Source organism: Arachis stenosperma, chromosome 1, assembly GCF_014773155.1.
Source record: "Arachis stenosperma cultivar V10309 chromosome 1, arast.V10309.gnm1.PFL2, whole genome shotgun sequence".
NCBI classification, from domain to species: Eukaryota; Viridiplantae; Streptophyta; class Magnoliopsida; order Fabales; family Fabaceae; genus Arachis; species Arachis stenosperma.
This window is the reverse complement of record NC_080377.1, coordinates 83,477,820-83,502,080: the sequence shown is the minus strand read 5'-3', so window position 1 is coordinate 83,502,080 and position 24,261 is coordinate 83,477,820. Positions and strand designations below refer to the sequence as shown.

The 24,261-nt window shown below is 40.2% G+C and overlaps 1 non-coding gene across 1 annotated transcript; it reads left to right on the top strand.

Annotated features, from left to right (window-relative positions):
- Positions 1-12,473: 12,473 nt before the first annotated feature.
- Positions 12,474-12,581, top strand: LOC130955490 (small nucleolar RNA R71). Its single transcript, XR_009076765.1, has one exon. It is a non-coding gene; the product is annotated as a small nucleolar RNA R71 (small nucleolar RNA).
- Positions 12,582-24,261: the final 11,680 nt, after the last annotated feature.

Genomic DNA, 24,261 nt, shown 5'->3' with positions numbered 1-24,261 from the left:
CTGCAGGCGTTTGAGACCCTGAAAGCCAAGCTAGTCACAGCACCAGTCATCTCTGCACCAGACTGGACATTACCATTCGAACTAATGTGTGATGCCAGTGACCATGCCATTGGTGCAGTGTTGGGACAGAGGCATAACAAGCTTCTGCACGTCATTTATTATGCCATCCGTGTTCTAAATGACGCACAGAAGAATTACACAACCACAGAAAAAGAGTTACTTGCAGTGGTCTATGCCATTGACAAGTTTAGATCCTATTTAGTAGGATCAAAAGTGATTGTGTACACTGACCATGCTGCTCTTAAGTACTTACTCACAAAGCAGGATTCAAAACCCAGGCTCATAAGATGGGTGTTGCTTCTGCAAGAGTTTGATATAGAAATAAGAGACAGAAAGGGGACAGAGAACAAAGTGGCTGATCATCTGTCCCGAATAGAACCAGTAACTGGGGCGTCCCTCCCTTCTACTGAGATCTCTGAGACCTTTCCGGATGAGCAACTCTTTGCCATTCAGGAAGCTCCATGGTTTGCAGACATTGCAAATTATAAAGCTGTGAGGTTCATACCCTAGGAGTACAGCAGGGTGCAAAGAAAGAAATTAATTTCAGATGCCAAGTACTACCTATGGGATGAGCCATATCTCTTTAAGAGATGTGCAGACGGAATGATCCGCAGATGTGTACCTAGAGAGAAAGCACAAAGGATCCTGTGGCATTGCCATGGATCACAGTATGGGGGACATTTCGAAAGTGAGCGAACAGCCACTAAGGTCCTCCAATGTGGCTTCTACTGGCCTACTCTCTATAGAGATGCCTGAGAGTTTGTGCGTAACTGTGACAGCTGCCAAAGAACCTGTAACTTGCCTCATGGGTACGCCATGCCTCAACAAGGGATCTTGGAGATTGAATTGTTTGATGTATGGGGTATTGACTTCATGGGTCCGTTCCCACCATCATACTCAAACACTTACATTCTGGTGGCAGTGGACTATGTATCTAAATGGGTAGAAGCAATTGCTACACCCACTAATGATACTAAGACCGTGCTGAAATTCCTCCAGAAACACATCTTCAGCAGGTTTGGTGTTCCCAAAGTACTAATAAGTGATGGGGGCACTCATTTCTGCAATAAACAGCTGTACTCTGCTATGGTCCGATATGGAATTAGCCACAAAGTAGCAACCCTGTATCATCCACAGACAAATGGGCAAGCTGAAGTCTCTAACAGAGAGCTAAAAAGAATCCTAGAACGGACTGTAATTGCCCGTAGAAAGGATTGGGCAAAGAGCTTGGATGATGCTCTGTGGGCATACAGAACAGCATTCAAGACTCCTATAGGAACCTCTCCATACCAACTTATGTATGGCAAGGCCTGTCATCTGCCCGTGGAACTGGAACATAAAGCCTACTGGGCAACCAGATTCCTAAACCTGGATGCTAAGTTAGCTGGTGAAAAAAGATTACTCCAGCTAAATGAGCTAGATGAATTTAGACTCAGTGCCTTTGAAAAGAAGTGGCATGACAAGAAGTTGTCATCCAGAGTCTTTGAGCCAGGACAAAAAGTTCTGCTCTTCAACTCTAGGCTCAGACTATTCCCAGGAAAACTTAAATCCCAGTGGAGGGGTCCGTATGTGATTGCAGGAGTGTCACCATATGGATATGTTGAGCTTCAGGATATTGATTCTGATAAAAAGTTCATTGTTAATGGACAGAAGATCAAACATTATCTTGAAAGCAATTTTGAGTAAGAATGCTCAAAACTGAGGCTTGAATGAATCTCAGTAAAGGTCTAGCTAAAGACAGAAAAGAAGCGCTTGCTGGGAGGCAACCCAGTCATTAGCAGGTTATCTGTTTTGTTTAATAAAAGTTTGATACATATTCTCAAAGGGCGATCATCAAAATTGAAGGAATTCACAGAGTTACAGAAGGATTCAGTGCAAAAAGCAGAGAAAAGGAGCTTGCTGGCGAAAAAACGCCAGTAAGGGGTATTCTGGGCGTTAAACGCCAGAATGGGCACCATTCTGGGCGTTTAACGCCAGTAAAGGTACCATTTTGGGCATTAAACGCCAGAATGGGCACCATTCTGGGCGTTTAACGCCAGGTGTGCAGCATCCTGGGCGTTTAGCAAAATGCCCAGTGATGAAGGGGTTTCTGGCGTTTAACGCCAGCTAGGGTACCTGGCTGGGCGTTAAACGCCTATATTGGCCAACGTTTGGGTGTTAAACGCCAGAATGGATACTATTCTGGGCGTTTAACGCCAGATAGGTGGGGGACAGAGATTTTGCTTTCCACTTCAAATTTTTTCAAACTTTTCTGTTTTGATCCATAATTTTCTACATAAACACATTCCAAACTTTCATCATTCACCTTCAAATTTTCAAAATTAAAATCATTCTTCAAATCTCTTTCAAATCATTTCCAAATCTTCTTCAAAAACTCAAATATCTCTCAAATTCTTTCCATATCTTCTCAAATCTCCTTCAAAATTTTTGGAATCTTTCCCCCCTCCCTTATAAATATTCGTTCGGCCATCCCCCTTTCCACACCATTCGAATTTGCTCTCCTCCTCTCTCTCCTCTTTGTTTTCTTTTGCTTGAGGACAAGCAACCCTCTAAGTTTGGTGTGTTTTTTCGTGATCACTAAGCTAAGGCTCATTAAGATCATGGCTCCCAAAGGAAAACAAACCAATTCAAGAGGCAAGAAAGAGAATGCTCCAAAGGATCCTTGGAGTCAAGAGAGGTTCTTAACCAAAGAACATGCAGACCATTACCACAAAATAATGGGTCTAAGGTCAGTGATCCCGGAAGTTAAATTTGATCTGAAAGAAGATGAATATCCGGAGATTCAAGAGCAAATTCGAAACAGAGGATGGGAAGTTCTAACCAACCCTGAGACAAAGGTTGGAAGAAACATGGTTCAGAAATTCTACTCAAATCTGTGGCTGACAGATAAGCAGAGAATGACTGGACCTGCTTTTTATACCTACAGAACCATGGTCAGAGGGAGAATTATTTACTTCCATCTGGACAAAATAAGAGAGGTCTTCAAATTGCCTCAACTACAAGATGATCCTGAATCCTTTAATAGGAGAATGGTGAGAGTAGATAAGGGGTTGGATCAAGTTCTAGAGGACATATGCCTCCCTGGAACCAAGTGGATGACCAATTCAAAAGGTGTCCCAAACCAACTCAAGAGAGGAGATCTCAAACCAGTTGCAAGAGGTTGGTTGGACTTCATAGGGCGTTCCATTTTGCCCACTAGTAACCGTTCTGAGGTTACTATCAAGAGAGCAGTGATGATTCATTGCATTATGCTGGAAAAAGAAGTGGAGATTCATCACCTGATTGCTTGTGAGATTTACACAATTGCAAACAAGAACTCCACTGAAGCCAAACTGGCTTACCCAAGCTTAATCTCTTTGCTATGTAAAGATGCTGGGGTGAGGATGGGAGTAGATGAATTCATCCCAATTGAGCACCCAATCACCAAGAAGTCAATGGAAGGACAAATGCAAGATAACTCTATCAAAAGGAGGGCGCAGGAGTTCCTCCCTGAACTTCCTGAAATTGACTACTGGACTCGCCTAGAAGCATCTGTGGCCAAGCTGCAAGAAGCTATGGAACAAATTAAGGAAGAACAGCAGAATCAAAACTGCATGCTCTGTAAATTGCTGAAGGAACAAGAGAAGCAGGGGCGTGAGCTACAGGAGCTGAAGCGCCAGAAGCTCTCCCTTGAAGGGTCAAATACCCCACAAGTTGAGGGAGCATCCACTTCTCAAGATCAAGATTGTTGAGTCCTAACTCTGTGATAATCTCTATCATTAAGAGTCTATTTTAGAGTCATTTAAAATTTTGATTTCTAGTACTATTAGTTTTATCTTATATCTATTTTTGAGTTTTGTTCTTAATTCATGACTAATAAAATTTAAGGTTCATGTCTTAAAGCTATAAATATCCTATGAATCCATCACCTCTCTTAAATGAAAAATGCTTTAATCACAAAAGAACAAGAAGTACAGGATTTTGAATTCATCTCTGAAACTAGTTGAATTAGTTTGATGTGGTGACAATAATTTTTGTTTTCTGAATGAATGCTTGAACATTGCATATGTCTTTTGAATTTGTTGATTAAAGAATGTTAAACTTGTTGGCTCTTGAAAGAATGATGGAAAAGGAGAAATGTTATTGAGGATCTGAAAAATCATCAAATTGATTCTTGAAGCAAGAAAAAGCAGTAAAAAAAAATTTAAAGAGATCCAAGGCAAAAAGAGTGTGCTTAAGAACCCTGGACACCTCTGATTGGGGACTCTAGCAAGGCTGAGTCACAATCTGAAAAGGTTCACCCAGTCATGTGTCTGTGGCATTGATGATTGGATTTTTGATGGTATAGAATTTCACTATTGAAGTCTCGTTGCAAGTATAGTTTCTAAACCAATAAAAAATCCTTTCATACAAAAGATTGTTTGTCACAAGTAACAAACCCCTAATTTTATAAACCGAAGTATTCAAACCTCGGGTCGTTCTCCCTAGGAATTACAATAAAGTGTCTTGCTATTGGTTATGAGTTATTTTTTTGGGGTTTTGATAAGAAACATGAAAGATAAATGGCAAGAAAGTAAACTAATGGCTAAAAAGGTCTTGGCAAGGGTTGGTGGTCAAGGATCTCTATCCTAATCACTAACCACAATATGAGAATTGGCAAGGATTAATCTCATTAAATCATCCTCTAAGTAGTAGTAAAGGAAAGTCAAATGAGCTATATCAATCCTAGTCCATAAGTCCTAACTCTCCACTAATTCAATTAGTGAGAACTAGAGTAAATGGCTCCCAATCATCAATTACTTGGACATTAGTAACTCAAGAGTTCCTAAGTTACCTTTCTAAGCCAAGAGTATAAAATTCTACTCTAAAATCCAACCAAGCATTTCATCAAACACTTGGAAGGCATAAAAGAAAAGCATAGTAAATCAACAACAAGAACAAAATCTAACAACAATTATTGTAAAGAATTAACAACAACAATCAAAAGAAACACATTTATTATGAATTACCTTGATTGAATTGAAAGAGAGTAGAAGAAACAAAAGTAGATCTACAACAAAACACAAGAACAACATAAAGGAAATTACAACAAAAGAATGGAAGAAGAATGAATTTAACAACAAGGAATTGAGATGTAGAGGTAGAAGAAAGCAAAGATTAAACCTAGATCTAAGAACTAATCCTAATCCTAATCCTAATTCTAGAGAGAAGTGAGAGCTTCTCTCTCTAGAAACTAACTCTAACTACTAAACTAAACTAATGGTAACTAACATATGGTAAAAGTATGTTGATTCCCCTTCAATCCTTGGCTTAAATAGCATCAGAAATGAGTTAGATTGGGCCCACAAGGCTTGAGAATTCGCTGGCCCACGGATTGCATTAAGTGAACCAGGTGGCACAACGATGCGTACGCGTATAGTGCGCGTGCGCGCCACCATACGTGTAGCAACCATGGCAAATCTTATATCGTTTCGAAGCCCCGGATGTTAGCTTTCCAACCCAACTGAAACCGCATCATTTGGACCTCTATAGCTCAAGTTATGGTCATTTAAGTGCGAAGAGGTCGGCTTGACAGCTTTCCGGTTCTTTCATTTCTTCATGAGTTCTCCAACTTTACATACTTTTTCTTCATTTCTTTAATCCAATCTTTGCCTCCTAAATCTGAAATCACTTAACAAACATATCAAGGCATCTAATGGAATCAAGGTAAATTATATTTATCTATTTTAAGACCTAAAAAGCATGTTTTCACTCTTAAGCACAATTAAAGGAGAATATACAAAACCATGCTATTTCATTGAATAAATGTGGGTAAAAGGTGATAAAATCCCCTAAATTCAATACAAGATAAACCGTCAAATTGGGGTTTGTCAGGCATGTATGTATCTGGTGGTAATACTGGAAGACAGAGTGCTTTGGGCCACAGCCAAGACTCATAAAGTAGCTATGTTCAAGAATCATCATACTTAACTAGGAGAATCAATAACACTATCTGAGTTCTGAGTTCCTATAGATGCCAATCATTCTAAACTTCAAAGGATAAAGTGAGATGCCAAAACTATTCAGAAGCAAAAAGCTACTAGTCCCGCTCATCTAATTGGAGCTAAGTTTCTTTGATATTTTGGAGTCTATAGTATATTCTCTTCTTTTTATTCTATTTTGATTTTCAGTTGCTTGGGGACAAGCAACAATTTAAGTTTGGTGTTGTGATTAGCGGATAATTCATACGTTTTTTGGCATTGTTTTTAGTATGTTTTCAGAATATTTTAGTTAGTTTTTAGCATGTTTTTATTATTTTTTAGTTAAAATTCACTTTTCTGGGCTTTACTATGAGTTTGTGTGTTTTTCTGTGATTTCAGGTATTTTCTGGCTGAAATTGAGGGACCTGAGCAAAAATCTGATTCAGAGGCTGAAAAAGACTGCAGATGCTGTTGGATTCTGACCTCCCTGCTGGTCGGCGAAATTGTGAACTATACTTTTTCACAACTCTCATAATCCCTGGTAATGGCTCCAAAAACTTGGTGCGCTCAATACCATGGCATTACACAACTTCGCACAACTAACCAGCAAGTGCACTGGGTCGTCCAAGTAATAAACCTTACGTGAGTAAGGGTCGATCCCACGGAGATTGTTAGTAATGAAGCAAGCTATGGTCATCTTGTAAATCTTAGTCAGGCAAACTCAAATGTATATGATGATGATGAACGAAAATAACATAAAAGATAAAGATAGTGATACTTATGTATATCATTGGTGTATGAGCTTCAGACAAGTGTATGAAGATGCCTTCCCTTCCGTCTCTCTGCTTTCCTACAGCCTTCATCCAATCCTTCTTACTCCTTTCCATGGCAAGCTCGTATAGGGTCTCACTGTTGTCAGCAGCTACCTCCCATCCTCTCAGTGAAAGCGATTGCATATGCCCCTGTCACGGTCATAGCGGAATTCATCTGTCGGTTCTCAATCAGGCCGGAATAGAATCCAGTGATTCTTTTGCGTCTGTCACTAACGCCCCGCCCTCAGGGTTTGAAGCACGTCACAGTCATTCAATCATTGAATCCTACTCAGAATACCACAGACAAGGTTTAGACCTTCCGGATTCTCTTGAATGCCGCCATCAGGTCCTGCCTATACCACGAAGATTCCGGTTAAAGAATCCAAGAGATATTCACTAAGCCTCAGATGCTTGTAGAACAAGAGTGGTTGTCAGTCACTTTGTTCATGAGTGAGAATGATGATGAGTGTCACGGATCATTACATTCATCAAGTTGAAGAACAAGTGATATCTTGGACAAAGAACAAGCGGAATTGAATAGAAGAACAATAGTAATTGCATTAATACTCGAGGTACAGCAGAGCTCCACACCTTAATCTATGGTGTGTAGAAACTCCACCGTTGAAAATACATAAGAACAAGGTCTAGGCATGGCCGTGAGGCCAGCCTCCCAAAGATCTAAGATAGCATAAAAGTGAAGATAGCTACCAAAGTCTCCTAATACAATAGTAAAAGGTCCTATTAATAGTAAACTAGTAACCTAAGGTGTACAGAAATGAGTAAATGACATAAAAATCCACTTCCGGGCCCACTTGGTGTGTGCTTGGGCTGAGCAATCAAGGAAATTCGTGTAGATACCTTTTCTGGAGTTAAACGCCAGCTCCCATGCCAGTTTGGGCGTTTAACTCCAACTTTTATTCCTGTTCCGGCGTTTAACGCTGGAATTCCTGAGGCCGGATTGCTTCGCGGGTTTGGGCCATCAAATCTTGGACAAAGTATGGACTATTATATATTGCTGGAAAGCCCTGGATGTCTACTTTCCAACGCCGTTGAGAGCGCGCCAATTGGGCTTCTGTAGCTCCAGAAAATCCACTTCGAGTGCAGGGAGGTCAGAATCCAACAGCATCTGCAGTCCTTTTTGGTCTCTGAATCAGATTTTTGCTCAGGTCCCTCAATTTCAGCCAGAAAATACCTGAAATCACAGAAAAACACACAAACTCATAGTAAAGTCCAGAAAAGGGAATTTTAAATAAAAACTAATAAAAATGTACTAAAATCTAACTAAAAGATATCAAAAACATACTAAAAACAATGCCAAAAAGTATACAAATTATCCGCTCATCACAACACCAAACTTAAATTGTTGCTTGTCCTCAAGCAACTGAAAATCAAATAAGATCAAAAGAAGAGAATATGCAATGAATTCCAAAAACATCTGTGAAGATCAGTATTAATTAGATGAGCGGGGCTTTTAACCTTCTGTCTCTGAACAGTTTTGGCATCTCAATCTATCCCTTGAAATTCAGAATGGTTGGCTTCTTTAGGAACTCAGAGTCCAGATAGTGTTAATGATTCTCCTAGTAAAGTATGATGATTCTTGAACATAGCTATTTATTGAGTCTTGGCTGTGGCCCAAAGCACTCTGTCTTCCAGTATTACCACCGGATACATACATGCCACAGACACATAATTGGGTGAACCTTTTCAGATTGTGACTCAGCTTTGCTAAAGTCCCCAATTAGAGGTGTCCAGGGTTCTTAAGCACACTCTTATTTGCCTTGGATCACAACTTTATTTCTTTTCTTTTTCTTTCTTTTCTTTCTTTTTTTTTTGATTTTTTTTTTTCGGTTTTTTTCTCTTTTTTTTTTTTTTTTTTTTTTTTTTTTGAATAGCTTTTTCTTGCTTCAAGAATCATTTTATTGATTTTTCAGATCCTCAGTAACATGTCTCCTTTTTCATCATTCTTTCAAGAGCCAACATTCATGAACCACAAATTCAAGATACATATGCACTGTTTACACATACATTCAGAGAACAAAAATATTGCCACCACATCAAAATAATTAAACTATTATAAAATTCAAAATTCATGCAATTCTTCCTTTTTCAATTAAGCACATTTTTATTCAAGAAAGGTGATGGATTCATAGGACATTCATAACTTTAAGGCATAGACACTAAGACACTAATGATCATAAGACACAAACATGGATAACATAAAGCATAAAATTCGAAAAACAAAGGAATAAAGAACAAGGAAATCAAGGAATGGGTCCACCTTAGTGATGGCGGCTCTTCCTTGCTTTGAAGGTCCTATGGAGTGCTTGAGCTCCTCAATGTCTCTTCCTTGCCTTTGTTGCTCCTCCCTCATGATTCTTTGATCTTCTCTAATCTCATGAAGGATGATGGAGTGTTCTTGGTGCTCCACCCTTAGTTGTCCCATGTTGGAACTCAACTCTCCTAGGGAGGTATTCAGTTGCTCCCAATAGTTTTGTGGAGGAAAACTCATTCCTTGAGGAATCTCAGGGATCTCATGATGAGTAGGGTCCCTTGTATACTCCATCCTTTTCTTGGTGATGGGCTTGTCCTCTTGAATCTTGCTTCCATTATGCGCCCTCTTCACATATGACTGTGAGGACTTGGTCCAACCTTTGATCAAAGTTGACCCTTCTAGTGAAAGGATGCTCATCTCCTTGCATCATAGGCAAGTTGAACGCCACCCTCACACTTTCTGGACTAAAATCCAAGTATTTCCCCCGAACCATAGTGAGATAATTCTTTGGATTCGGGTTCACACTTTGGTCATGGTTCTTGGTGATCCATGCATTGGCATAGAACTCTTGAACCATCAAGATTCCGACTTGTTGAATGGGGTTGGTGAGTACTTCCCAACCTCTTCTTCGGATCTCATGGCGGATCTCCGGATATTCACCCTTTTTGAGTGAAAAGGGAACTTCGGGGATCACCTTCTTCAAGGCCACAACTTCATAGAAGTGGTCTTGATGCACCCTTGAGAGGAATCTATCCATCTCCCATGACTCGGAGGTGGAAGCTTTTGCTTTCCCTTTCCTCTTTTTAGAGGTTTCTCCGGCCTTGGATGCCATAATGGTTATGGAAAAACGAAAAAGCAACGCTTTTACCACACCAAACTTAAAATGTTTGCTCGTCCTCGAGCAAAAGAGGAAAGAAGAGAGTAGAAGAAGAAGAAATGAGGAAGAAGGGAGATGGTAGTGTATTCGGTCAAGGAGGGGGAGAAATGGTGTTTAGGTTGTGTGAAAATGAAGGGGTAAAGAGGGGTATATATAGGAAAGAGGGGGATGAGGGTTCGGCCATTTGAGGGTGGGTTTGGGAGGGAAAGTGGTTTGAATTTGAAGGGTGAGGTTGGTGGGGTTTTATGAAGGATGGATGTGAGTGGTGAAGAGAAAGATGGGATTTGATAGGTGAGGGGTTTTTGGGGAAGAGGTATTGAGGTGATTGGTGAATGGGGGAAGAAGAGAGAGAGTGATGGTAGGGTCCTGTGGGGTCCACAGATCCTGTAGTGTCAAGGAAAAGTCATCCTTGCACCAAATGGCATCAAAATCCACGTTTTGACCCATTTCTGGCGTTAAACGCCGGGCTGGTGCCCATTCCTGGCGTTTAACGCCAGGTTCTTGCCCTTTACTGGCGTTTAACGCCAGTCTGGTGCCCCTTTCTGGCGTTAAACGCCCAGAAGGGTGCCAGACTGGGCGTTAAACGCCCAACAGCAAGGCTTACTGGCGTTTAAACGCCAGCAGCTTCTTCCTCCAGGGTGTGCTGTTTTTTTTCCTGTTTTTCATTCTGTTTTTGCTTTTTTCATTATTTTTGTGACTTCTTATGATCATCAACCTACAAAAAAGATAAAATAACAAAAGAAAATAATTAATTATAAAACATTGGGTTGCCTCCCAACAAGCGCTTCTTTAGTGTCATTAGCTTGACAGAGGACTCCCATGGAGCCTCAGAAACACTCAGAACCGTGTTGAAACCTCCCAACACCAAACTTAGAGTTTGAATGTGGGGTTTCAACACCAAACTTAGAGTTTGGTTGTGGCCTCCCAACACCAAACTTAGAGTTGGACTGTGGGGGCTCTGCTTGGCTCTGTTTTGAGAGAAGCTCTTCATGCTTCCTCTCCATGATGATAGAGGGATATCCTTGGGCCTTAAACACCATGGATTCTTCATTCACTTGAATGATCAACTCTCCTCTATCAACATCAATCACAGCCTTTGCTGTGGCTAGGAAGGGTCTGCCAAGGATGATGGATTCATCCATGCACTTCCCAGTCTCTAGGACTATGAAATCAGTAGGAATGTAATGGTTTTCAACCTTAACCAAAACATTCTCTACAAGTCCATGGGCTTGTTTTCTTGAGTTGTCTGCCATTTCTAGTGAGATTTTTGCAGCTTGCACCTCAAAGATCCCTAATTTCTCCATTACAGAGAGGGGCATGAGGTTTACACTTGACCCTAAGTCACACAAGGCCTTCTTGAAGGTCATGGTGCCTATGGTACAAGGTATAGAAAACTTCCCAGGATCCTGCCTCTTTTGAGGCAGTTTCTGCCTAGACAGGTCATCCAGTTCTTTGGTGAGCAAGGGAGGTTCATCTTCCCAAGTCTCATTTCCAAATAACTTGTCGTTTAGCTTCATGATTGCTCCAAGGTATTTAGCAACTTGCTCTTCAGTGACATACTCATCCTCTTCAGAGGAAGAATACTCATCAGAGCTCATGAAAGGCAGTAGCAAGTCCAAGGGAATCTCTATGGTCTCAGTCTGAGCCTCAGATTCCCAAGGTTCCTCATTGGGGAACTCATTAGAGGCCAGTGGACGTCCAGTGAGGCCTTCCTCAGTGGCGTTCACTGCCTCTTCTTCCTCCCAGAATTCGGCCATGTTTATGGCTTTGCACTCTCCTTTTGGATTTTCTTCAGTGTTACTTGGGAGAGTGCTTGGAGGAAGTTCAGTAATTTTCTTGCTCAGCTGACCCACTTGTCCTTCCAAATTCCTAATGGAAGATCTAGTTTCAGTCATGAAACTTTGAGTGGTTTTGATCAGATCAGAGACCATGGTTGCTAAGTCAGAATTATTCTGCTTAGAGCTCTCTGTCTGTTGCTGAGAAGATGATGGAAAAGGCTTGCCATTGTTAAACCTGTTTCTTCCACCATTGTTATTGAAACCTTGTTGAGGTCTCTCGTGATTCTTCCATGAAAGATTTGGGTGATTTCTCCATGAAGAATTATAGGTGTTACCATAGGGTTCTCCTAGGTAATTTACCTCTTCCATGGAAGGGTTCTCAGGATCATAAGCTTCTTCCTCAGATGAAGCTTCCTTAGTACTGTTTGGTGCATCTTGCATTCCAGACAGACTTTGAGAAATCAAATTGACTTGTTGAGTCAATATTTTATTCTGGGCCAAAATGGCATTCAGAGTGTCAATATCAAGAACTCCTTTCTTCTGACTAGTCCCATTGTTCACAGGATTTCTTTCAGAAGTGTACATGAATTGGTTATTTGCAACCATTTCAATCAGTTCTTGAGCTTCAGTAGGCGTCTTCTTCAGATGAAGAGATCCTCCTGCAGAGCTATCCAAGGACATCTTAGATAGTTCAGAGAGACCATCATAGAAAATACCTATGATGCTCCATTCAGAAAGCATGTCAGAAGGACATTTTCTGATTAATTGTTTGTATCTTTCCCAAGCTTCATAGAGGGATTCTCCATCCTTTTGTCTAAAGGTTTGGACTTCCACTCTAAGCTTACTCCATCTTTGTGGTGGAAAGAATTTTGCCAAGAAGGCATTGACTAGCTTTTCCCATGAGTCCAGGCTTTCTTTAGGTTGAGAGTCCAACCATATTCTAGCTCTGTCTCTTACAGCAAAAGGGAATAGCATCAGTCTATAGACTTCAGGGTCAACCCCATTAGTCTTGACTGTGTCACAGATTTGCAAGAATTCAGCTAAAAACTGATGAGGATCTTCCATTGGAAGTCCATGGAACTTGCAATTCTGTTGCATTAGAGAAACTAATTGAGGCTTAAGCTCAAAGTTGTTTGCTCCAATGGCAGGGATAGAGATGCTTCTCCCATAAAAATCAGGAGTAGGTGCAGTAAAGTCACCCAGCACCTTCCTTGCATTGTTTGCATTGTTGTTGTTTTCTGCTGCCATGTTTTCTTCCTTGAAGAATTCGGTCAGGTCCTCTAAAGAGAGTTGTGCTTTGGCTTCTCTTAGCTTTCTCTTCAAAGTCCTTTCAGGTTCAGGATCAGCTTCAACAAGAATGCCTTTGTCCTTGCTCCTGCTCATATGAAAGAGAAGGGAACAAGAAAATGTGGAATCCTCTATGTCACAGTATAGAGATTCCTTTAAGTGTCAGAGGAAAAGAGAAATAGAAAGAAGAAGGAGAAGATAAATTCGAACTTTAGTTAGATAAGGTTCGAATTGTGCATTGAGAAGGAGTGGCACTCCATAAATAGAAGGATGTGGGAAGGAGGGAAGTTTATTTTCGAAAATCAAGTGAAAAATTTTGAAATTATTTTGAAAAACATTAATTAATTTTCGAAAATAAAAGTGGAAAAGAAATTAAGTGATTTTTGAAAAAGAATTTGAAATTAGAAATTAAGAAGATTTGATTGAAAGTTATTTTGAAAAAGATGTGGTTAAGAAGATATGAAAAAAAATGTGATTGAGAAGATATGATTTGAAAACTATTTGAAAAGATATGATTTTAAGAACAATTTGAAAAGATATGATTTTAAAAATTGATGACTTGCCTAACAAGAAAAGATATGATTCAAACATTAAAAACCTTTCTCAACAGAAAAGGTAACAAATTTGAGATGTTCAATCAAATCATTAATTGTTAGTAAGTATCTTTTAAAAAGGAAAGAAATTGATTTTGAAAACATTTGATTGAAAAGATTTGATTTGAAAAAGATTTGATTTTGAAAAATTTGAAAAAAATTGATTTGAAAACAAAATCTTCTCCCTAGCACCATCCTGGCGTTAAACGCCCAGAATGGTATACATTCTGGCGTTTAACGCCCAAAATGCTACCTCTTTGGGCGTTAAACGCCCAACCAGGTACCCTGGCTGGCGTTTAAACGCCAGTCTGCCTTCTTCACTGGGCATTTTTGAATGCTCAGCTTTTTCTGTATAATTCCTCTGCAGTATGTTCTAAATCTTCAATTCTTTGTATCATTGACTTGAAAAGACACAAATTAAAAATATTTTTGGATTTTTAATAATCAAAATGCAACAAGAATCAAATAACAATGCATGCAAGACACCAAACTTAGCAGTTTGTGTACTACTGACACTAACAATATGAGAATGCATATGAGACACAAAAAAATACTTCAAGTCAATAGAATTCAAAGATTAGAACACAAAATATATGCATGGATTCGAAAAATATAACAAAGACATGCATTTGACACCAAACTTAAGATGAGACTCTAGACTCAAACAAGAAATATTTTTGGATTTTTATGGTTTTGTAATTTTTTTTTTGTGATTTTCGAAAATTAAGTGGAAAAAGGTATCAAAATTCTTAATGAGAATTCCAGGAATCAGTGCAATGCTAGTCTAAGACTCCGGTCCAGGAATTAGACATGGCTTCACAGCCAGCCAAGCTTTCAAGGAAAGCTTCGGTCCAAAACACTAGACATGACCAAAGGTCAGCCAAATCTTAGCAGATCACTGCTCCAAGAGCAAAATTGATGAGAATCAACACGCTCTTGTGGTGATAAGTTGAAACCTCGGTCCAATCAGATTAGACATGGCTTCTCAGCCAGCCAGATTTCAACAAATCATCATGAAACTCTAGAATTCACCTTCAAGAATTTCGAAAAAAAATACCTAATCTAAGCAACAAGATGAACCGTCAGTTGTCCAAACTAGAACAATCCCCGGCAATAACACCAAAAATTTGATGTTGTTGCCAGATCTTGGCTCTGATGTTACCAAAAGCTTGCTCAAAACATGAACAATCCCCGGCAACGGCGCCAAAAACTTGGTCGGCGAAATTGTGAACTATACTTTTTCACAACTCTCATAATCCCTGGTAATGGCTCCAAAAACTTGGTGCGCTCAATACCATGGCATTACACAACTTCGCACAACTAACCAGCAAGTGCACTGGGTCGTCCAAGTAATAAACCTTACGTGAGTAAGGGTCGATCCCACGGAGATTGTTAGTAATGAAGCAAGCTATGGTCATCTTGTAAATCTTAGTCAGGCAAACTCAAATGTATATGATGATGATGAACGAAAATAACATAAAAGATAAAGATAGTGATACTTATGTATATCATTGGTGTATGAGCTTCAGACAAGTGTATGAAGATGCCTTCCCTTCCGTCTCTCTGCTTTCCTACAGCCTTCATCCAATCCTTCTTACTCCTTTCCATGGCAAGCTCGTATAGGGTCTCACTGTTGTCAGCAGCTACCTCCCATCCTCTCAGTGAAAGCGATTGCATATGCCCCTGTCACGGTCATAGCGGAATTCATCTGTCGGTTCTCAATCAGGCCGGAATAGAATCCAGTGATTCTTTTGCGTCTGTCACTAACGCCCCGCCCTCAGGGTTTGAAGCACGTCACAGTCATTCAATCATTGAATCCTACTCAGAATACCACAGACAAGGTTTAGACCTTCCGGATTCTCTTGAATGCCGCCATCAGGTCCTGCCTATACCACGAAGATTCCGGTTAAAGAATCCAAGAGATATTCACTAAGCCTCAGATGCTTGTAGAACAAGAGTGGTTGTCAGTCACTTTGTTCATGAGTGAGAATGATGATGAGTGTCACGGATCATTACATTCATCAAGTTGAAGAACAAGTGATATCTTGGACAAAGAACAAGCGGAATTGAATAGAAGAACAATAGTAATTGCATTAATACTCGAGGTACAGCAGAGCTCCACACCTTAATCTATGGTGTGTAGAAACTCCACCGTTGAAAATACATAAGAACAAGGTCTAGGCATGGCCGTGAGGCCAGCCTCCCAAAGATCTAAGATAGCATAAAAGTGAAGATAGCTACCAAAGTCTCCTAATACAATAGTAAAAGGTCCTATTAATAGTAAACTAGTAACCTAAGGTGTACAGAAATGAGTAAATGACATAAAAATCCACTTCCGGGCCCACTTGGTGTGTGCTTGGGCTGAGCAATCAAGGAAATTCGTGTAGAGACCTTTTCTGGAGTTAAACGCCAGCTCCCATGCCAGTTTGGGCGTTTAACTCCAACTTTTATTCCTGTTCCGGCGTTTAACGCTGGAATTCCTGAGGCCGGATTGCTTCGCGGGTTTGGGCCATCAAATCTTGGACAAAGTATGGACTATTATATATTGCTGGAAAGCCCTGGATGTCTACTTTCCAACGCCGTTGAGAGCGCGCCAATTGGGCTTCTGTAGCTCCAGAAAATCCACTTCGAGTGCAGGGAGGTCAGAATCCAACAGCATCTGCAGTCCTTTTTGGTCTCTGAATCAGATTTTTGCTCAGGTCCCTCAATTTCAGCCAGAAAATACCTGAAATCACAGAAAAACACACAAACTCATAGTAAAGTCCAGAAAAGTGAATTTTAAATAAAAACTAATAAAAATGTACTAAAATCTAACTAAAAGATATCAAAAACATACTAAAAACAATGCCAAAAAGTATACAAATTATCCGCTCATCACCTGCACTCGAAGTGGATTTTCTGGAGCTACAAAAGCCCAATTGGCACGCTCTCAATTGCGTTGGAAAGTAGACATCCTGGGCTTTTCCGAAATTGCATTCTGTGGTTTCTCGCATGAGTGTTGGTTGATGACTCCTTTGTCATTGAAATTTGCAATTCCTTGGGTAGTTGTTGTTGCTTTGAGTAGGCCATCTGAGAAGTAATCCACTGCTTTTCTTGTTTCTGGGTTTAGTCCTTCATAAAAAGCTTGGAAGCCCACTTTATCAGTTGCTTTCTTGTATCTTTCCCAGGCTTTGAAAAGTGGTTCTTCCTCCCCTTGTGTGAATAGATGTTCCTCCTCTTTCAACTGGATGATCTGTCTGGATGAGGTGAATTTGGCCAGAAATTTGGTGACCAAATCATCCCAACTAGTGATACTTCCTTGGGGAAAAGTTTCAAACCATTGTGCAGCTTCACCGTTTAATGAGAAAGGGAATAACAAGATCTTATAAGTGTCATGATCTGGACCATCGGTTTTGACTGCATTGCAAGTCTTCAGAAAAGTGGATATGTGCTGCTGAGGATCTTCCGATGGATTTCCTTCATAAGAACAATTGTTCTTGATGAGTGTAATAAGTGGTGGCTTCATGTCATAATACCCTTTGTCTATAGAGACTCGATTTCCTGTGGTAAGCAAACAATCAGAATGACCAAACAACAGCACGCTTGAGAATTGAGTGCAGTTAATTGAGATAAATTGTTAGCGAGTTAATAGAGGCAATTTCTCAAACAGTTAGTATGTTAGTAAAAAATAAAGAAAAAGTGCTTGATCTAGACCTCCACTTCACTTAATCATTGTCAATCTATTTCAATCCCCGGCAACGGCGCCAAAAACTTGATGTGCGGAAAACGATCCGACACAAAACTCACCGGCAAGTGTACCGGGTCGCATCAAGTAATAATAACTCACATGAGTGAGGTCGATCCCACAGGGATTGAAGGATTGAGCAATTTTAGTTTAGTGGTTGATTTAGTCAAGCGAATTAAGTTTTGGTTGAGTGGTTTGTATTTAACAGAAGCTAAATTGCTTGGAATATAAAGGGAGAGGGAAAATTTGCAGTAAATAAAAGAGCAGGAAAGTAAACTTGCAGAACCTTAAAGAACAAGAAAGTAAATGACTGAAACTTAAAGTGCAAGAAATGTAAATTGCAGTAACTTAAATTGCAAGGAATATAAATTGCTTGAATGTAAAAGGGATTTGAGGATTGGGATTTCAGAATTTCAGCAAGGGAAAGTAAATTGCAACAATTAATAAAGCAGGAGATGAATTGGAAGTAACTACAATTCAAACAGTAAGGAAATGAAATTAAATTGCAGCAGGGTTCACAGAAGAACCAAAAGTAAATTGGGATCTCAGGACTCCAGAGACTAGGTAGCAAAGCCTAGATCTCAATTGCCTTCCCAGATCCAAGTTCTCAAAGCAATTGACAAGAAATTGAAGAAGAAGCAGTAAAGGGAATTGAAATTGAACTCAATTGTGCAGAAAGGAATTAAAGAGATTTTGAATGGAGATTGAGACAGAATTTCCTCAATTCTTCACACCCAAAACTCAAAACAAGAAAAGTAAAAGTGCCCAAGCAAGAACGAGGAAGAAGAGAGATCAATTCTCCTCCCTAATTCTCTGAAATCTTGGTGAAGTCACCAAGAGAAGTTGCAAAATTCAAAGCTCCAAAGAAAGTGCAAAATTCAAAAGTCAAGTAACAGGTTAAGCAAAAGGTTCTAATTACATCAAACTAGCTCCTATTTATACACTTTCCATTCTTGGATCTTAGGATTTGGATGGGCTTGTGATTTGGTGAAGAAATGAATTTTATTGGATTTTTAATCCAATTTTAGCCCATGAAGGATTGCTTCCAGGAGGCTGCCCTGCCCTTGCGGAGGGCAGGGTAGGATTTGATGCATGCGGCCTTGGTGCGAGCGCGGCGTGCGAGCTTGGTGCGCAGGATGCTGCCCTGGCCTCGCGGAGGGCAGGGCAGAAATTTCTGGTGCGCCATTTTGGTGCCTGTGCGTGCTCCTGGTGCTGCCGAATGATGCCTTGGTGCGCCAGAATGGTGCGCTGGCCGTGCCATAACAAAATGCTGCCCTGCCCTCGCGGAGGGCAGGGCAGTGTTTCCAAATTGAAGTCCCGTGTTCGAGACTTGGCCGATACACACGCTACCCATTTTCCTTGGCTTTCTTGGCACCATAATGAAGCCTAGTTCCTTGCTTCCTCATTGTGCCGTGTTCGAGACTTGTGGCAAGCAAGGGTAAACTTTTTCCTTTGATTTATTTTCCATGAAGGCCCGATACTGCCCTTGTGGAGGGCAGGGCAAGGTTTTTCCTCCCTTTGATCCAAGGCACAATTTTGTGCTCTGCCCTTATCGTGGGCAAGTCAGAGTTGCCTTCCAAGCCTTGTTTCCTTATGTTGCCCTCCTAGAGGGCAGTGTGCCCTTGTGGAGGGCAATGCTTGCTTTCCTCCTTCATACGCCACACCTCTCCTTCCTTTGACCACGTTTTCTTCTCCTTGGGCCACGCTTTCTTAGGCCACGTTTTTCCTTTTTTCTTTCTTTCTTCACCTACAATAAACCAAAACAACCACTCCAAGTATCACTAAATTCACAAGGCTTATAAATCAATTAAAAATCAATTAAATTTAGCTTAAACCTCATGAGTTAACATTAATATCATGGTAGTTGCTTGATCTAAAGAAGTTATGTATTTTCATTCCAAATCACTTACTTATGATGCAAAAAAGTGCATAAAGACTAACAAAACAAGTAAAATTAGCTTGAAAAATGGGTATATGATGACTTGTCATCAACGCCCAGGCCTTTTTTTTAGCCTATAACTTCTTCTCTGGAATCTTGTACTAGCGTACCACACCATGTTGCTCAAGTGGCATGCCCATTCATTTGTTGGTTCCTCAATCTTGGTGTGCCACGCCTGACTCCTCAAGTGGCACGCCCAAGTGACTTTTGAAGCTGGGGTGCCACGCCTTCGACACCAAGTGGCACGCCCTATAGTAAGTGATGGGCTAGGCGTGCCACGCCCCTTAAATGGCCTTCAATGTTGCTCTCTGGAAAAATGTATTGGCGTGCCATGCCCAGCCTCTGGCATGCCACGCCCATGTACATGGTTGAGAACCCCTCTGGACTTCAGCACTAGCGTGCCACGCTAGTGTACTTTTTATGGCGTTTGCTCCAATGGCACGCCCGTTTCACACGCCCAGCTTGTTTTGTTGTTTCCTTCCTATTTTTGATGTCTTTTTCACCTGAAATTTAGCACAACCTTATTTTAAAGCAATGTACTATACTATTCATCAAATATTGCATGAATTGCAATGATTAAATGATATTATGCTCTTTTGTGGTCCTTTTTATTCAAGAAAGAAGGGTAGATGATGCAAGTCATCAGGGCCCAAATCGGACCTAAGGCCCATCATATATAAGTGAATTTAATGAGCTTTCAGCTCATTTCTTAGCTCCAAAAGAGAGGGAGGAGCGGATTTGAGAGAGATGGGAGAAGAAAGAGGAGACACTATTCACCTCCACCTTCCGGGAGCCATAACATTTGATTTGGAGCTCCGATAGACGAGCCATTTGTGGCCACGCGAAGCTCTTGTCGAGCTCTGTGTTTCTATTCAAAGAAACCTGGTAAGAAATTGCTGTCCACTCTCTAGTTTTGTGCCCTAAGTTCTGCGCATTTTGGGTTATAATTTTGAGTAGATTTGTGGTTTTGCTTGTTTAGGTGATCTCTAGTAGCGGGTAATTGTTGGATTTTACCCCTATTTACGTTGGATAAGGTAAGGTTCCACTAAACCCTTGTGTTTAGTTGTTTTGTGTATCTTAGGTTTTTATTTTGGTGATATATGTAATGTTAGATTGAGTTTTGGTGTTTGTTGGAGTTGGTTGAGGCTTTGAATCAAGCTTGGTGGCTTCGTTTTGGTATTTGGTGTGGTTGAAAATCGGCCAAGGTATGGTTTCAGTTTCCTTTATGAAATATGTAATGTTTTTGGATACTTAGGCTAGTTGACTCTAAGATAGGATTGGATACGGTTGGTGTATGAGTAATTATATGTGGTTTGATGTTAATTGTTGATGGTTGTTGGTTGTTGAGATTGTTGTATGATGATGATGTATAATGATTTGAGGATTTAAGTTGTTGAATGATGATTTATGATAAATTATAATGGGTTGATGATTTTTGAGTACATTGATGGATTATGATGTTGTATGATAATATGGTGTGAAATATTTAGATAGAGGTGAAATGGGATTGAGTGTGATGCTTGGTATTGGTAGATGATGAATATTGATGAATTGTGTCGATGGGTGTGACATTTGAAAGTGGGTGTTGATGAGTTTCATAATGGACTTGATTAATGTTAGTTTTTGTTTGTTAATGATTATTGGAATTGATAAGGATTATAGTGGTTGTTGATGTTGTTATTGGTTGATGATGATTATGAGTGTTTAAGAAGGTTTTCGATGTTGATGAATAAGGATTCTGATGGTGTTGAATGGTATAATTAGGCTATTGATGAGCGGATAATTTATACGCTTTTTGGCATTGTTTTTGGGTAGTTTTTAGTAAGTTCAAGCTACTTTTAGGGATGTTTTCATTAGTTTTTATGTTAAATTCACATTTCTGGACTTTACTATGAGTTTGTGTGTTTTTCTGTTATTTCAGGTAATTTCTGGCTGAAATTGAGGGACTTGAGCAAAACTCTGAAAAAGGCTGACAAAAGGACTGCTGATGCTGTTAGAATCTGACCTCCCTGCACTCAAAATAAATTTTCTGGAGCTACAGAACTCCAATTGGCGCGCTCTCAACGGCGTTGGAAAGTAGACATCCAGGGCTTTCCAGCAATATATAATAGTCCATACTTGATTCGGAAATTGATGACGTAACTTGGCATTGAACGCCAAGTACATGCTGCTGTCTAGAGTTAAACGCCAGAAAAACGTCATGATCCGGAGTTGAACGTCCAAAACACGTCTGGTGCGCGAAATTGTGATCACTACACAACTTTGCACAACTAACCAGCAAGTGCACTGGGTCGTCCAAGTAATAAACCTTACGCGAGTAAGGGTCGATCCCACGGAGATTGTTGGTATGAAGCAAGCTATGGTCACCTTGTAAATCTTAGTCAGGCAGACTCAAATGGGTATAGTGATATACGAATAAAGCATAAAGATAAAGATAGAGGTACTTATGTAATTCATTGGTAGGAACTTCAGATAAGCGTATGAAGATGCCTTCCCTTCCGTCTCTCTGCTTTCCTACTGTCTTCATCCAATCCTTCTTACTCCTTTCCATGGCAAGCTTATGTAGGGTTTCACCGTTGTCAGTGGCTACCTCCCATCCTCTCAGTGAAAATGTTCCTATGCTCTGTCACAGCATATGGCTAATCAGCTGTCGGTTCTCGGTCAGGCCGGAATAGAATCTAGTGATTCTTTTGCGTCTGTCACTAACGCCCCGCCTGCTAGGAGTTTGAAGCACGTCACAGTCATTCAATCATTGAATCCTACTCAGAATACCACAGACAAGGTTAGACCTTCCGGATTCTCTTGAATGCCGCCATCAGTTCTCGCCTATACCACGAAGACTCTGATCTCACGGAATGGCTGGCTCGTTTGTCAGGCGAGCACTCGGTTGTCAGGCGATCAACCATGCATCGTGTATCAGGAATCCAAGAGATATTCACTAGAGCCTTGGTTGCTTGTAGAACAGAAGTGGTTGTCAGTCACCTTGTTCATAGGTGAGAATGATGATGAGTGTCACGGATCATCACATTCATCAAGTTGAAGAACAAGTGATATCTTGGACAAAGAACAAGCGGAATTGAATAGAAGAACAATAGTAATTGCATTAATACTCGAGGTACAGCAGAGCTCCACACCTTAATCTATGGTGTGTAGAAACTCCACCGTTGAAAATACATAAGAACAAGGTCTAGGCATGGCCGAATGGCCAGCCTCCCAAAGTGAGTTCAATCATAAAAACATGATCAAAAGCTCTCTAATACAATAGTAAAAGGTCCTACTTATAGAAAACTAGTAGCCTAGGGTGTACATAGATGAGTAAATGACATAAAAATCCACTTCTGGGCCCATTTGGTGTGTGCTTGGGCTGAGCAATGAAGCAATTTCGTGTAGAGACTCTTCTTGGAGTTAAACGCCAGCTTTTATGCCAGTTTGGGCGTTTAACTCCCATTTAGGTGCCAGTTCCGGCGTTTAACGCTGGAATTCCTGAGGGTGAATTTGAACGCCGGTTTGGGCCATCAAATCTTGGGCAAAGTATGGACTGTCATATATTGCTGGAAAGCCCAGGATGTCTACTTTCCAACGCCGTTGAGAGCGCGCCAATTGGGCTTCTGTAGCTCCAGAAAATCCACTTCGAGTGCAGGGAGGTCAGAATCCAACAGCATCTGCAGTCCTTTTCAGTCTCTGAATCAGATTTTTGCTCAGGTCCCTCAATTTCAGCCAGAAAATACATGAAATCACAGAAAAACACACAAACTCATAGTAAAGTCCAGAAAAGTGAATTTTAACTAAAAACTAATAAAAATATACTAAGAACTCAACTAAAACTACTAAAAACATACTAAAAACAATGCCAAAAAGGGTACAAATTATCCGCTCATCACAACACCAAACTTAAATTGTTGCTTGTCCTCAAGCAACTGAAGATCAAATAAGATAAAAAAAGAGAATATGCAATGAACTCCAAAAACATCTATGAAGATCAGTATTAATTAGATGAGCGGGGCTTTTAGCTTTTTGCCTCTGAACAGTTTTGGCATCTCACTCTATCCTTTGAAATTCAGAATGGTTGGCTTCTTTGGGAACTCAGAATCCAGATAGTGTTATTGATTCTCCTAGTTAAGTATGATGATTCTTGAACACAGCTACTTATTGAGTCTTGGCCGTGGCCCAAAGCACTCTGTCTTCCAGTATTACCACCGGATACATACATGCCACAGACACATAATTGGGTGAACCTTTTTAGATTGTGACTCAGCTTTGCTAGAGTCCCCAATTAGAGGTGTCCAGGGTTCTTAAGCACACTCTTTTTGCCTTGGATCACAACTTTATTCTTTCTTTTTCTTTCTTTTTCTCTTTCTTTTTTTTTCGGTTTTTTTTCGCCTCTTTTTTTTTTGTATTCACTGCTTTTTCTTGCTTCAAGAATCATTTTTATGATTTTTCAGATCCTCAGTAACATGTCTCCTTTTTCATCATTCTTTCAAGAGTCAACATTCATGAACCACAAATTCAAAAGACATATGCACTGTTTAAGCATACATTCAGAAGACAAAAGTAATGCCACCACATCAAAATAATCAAACTGCTATAAAATTCAAAATTCATGCAATTCTTTTTCTTTTTCAATTAAGAACATTTTTTTTTATTTAAGGAAGGTGATGGATTCATAGGACATTCATAACTTTAAGGAATAGACACGAAGACACTAATGATCACAAGACACAAACATAGATAAACATAAGCACTAAAATTCGAAAAACAGAAAATAAAGAACAAGGAGATTAAAGAACGGGTCCACCTTAGTGATGGCGGCTCTTTCTTCCTCTTGAAAATCCTATGGAGTGCTTGAGCTCCTCAATGTCTCTTCCTTGTCTTTGTTGCTCCTCTCTCATGATCCTTTGATCTTCTCTAATTTCATGGAGGATGATGGAGTGTTCTTGGTGCTCCACCCTTAGTTGTCCCATGTTGGAACTTAGTTCTCCT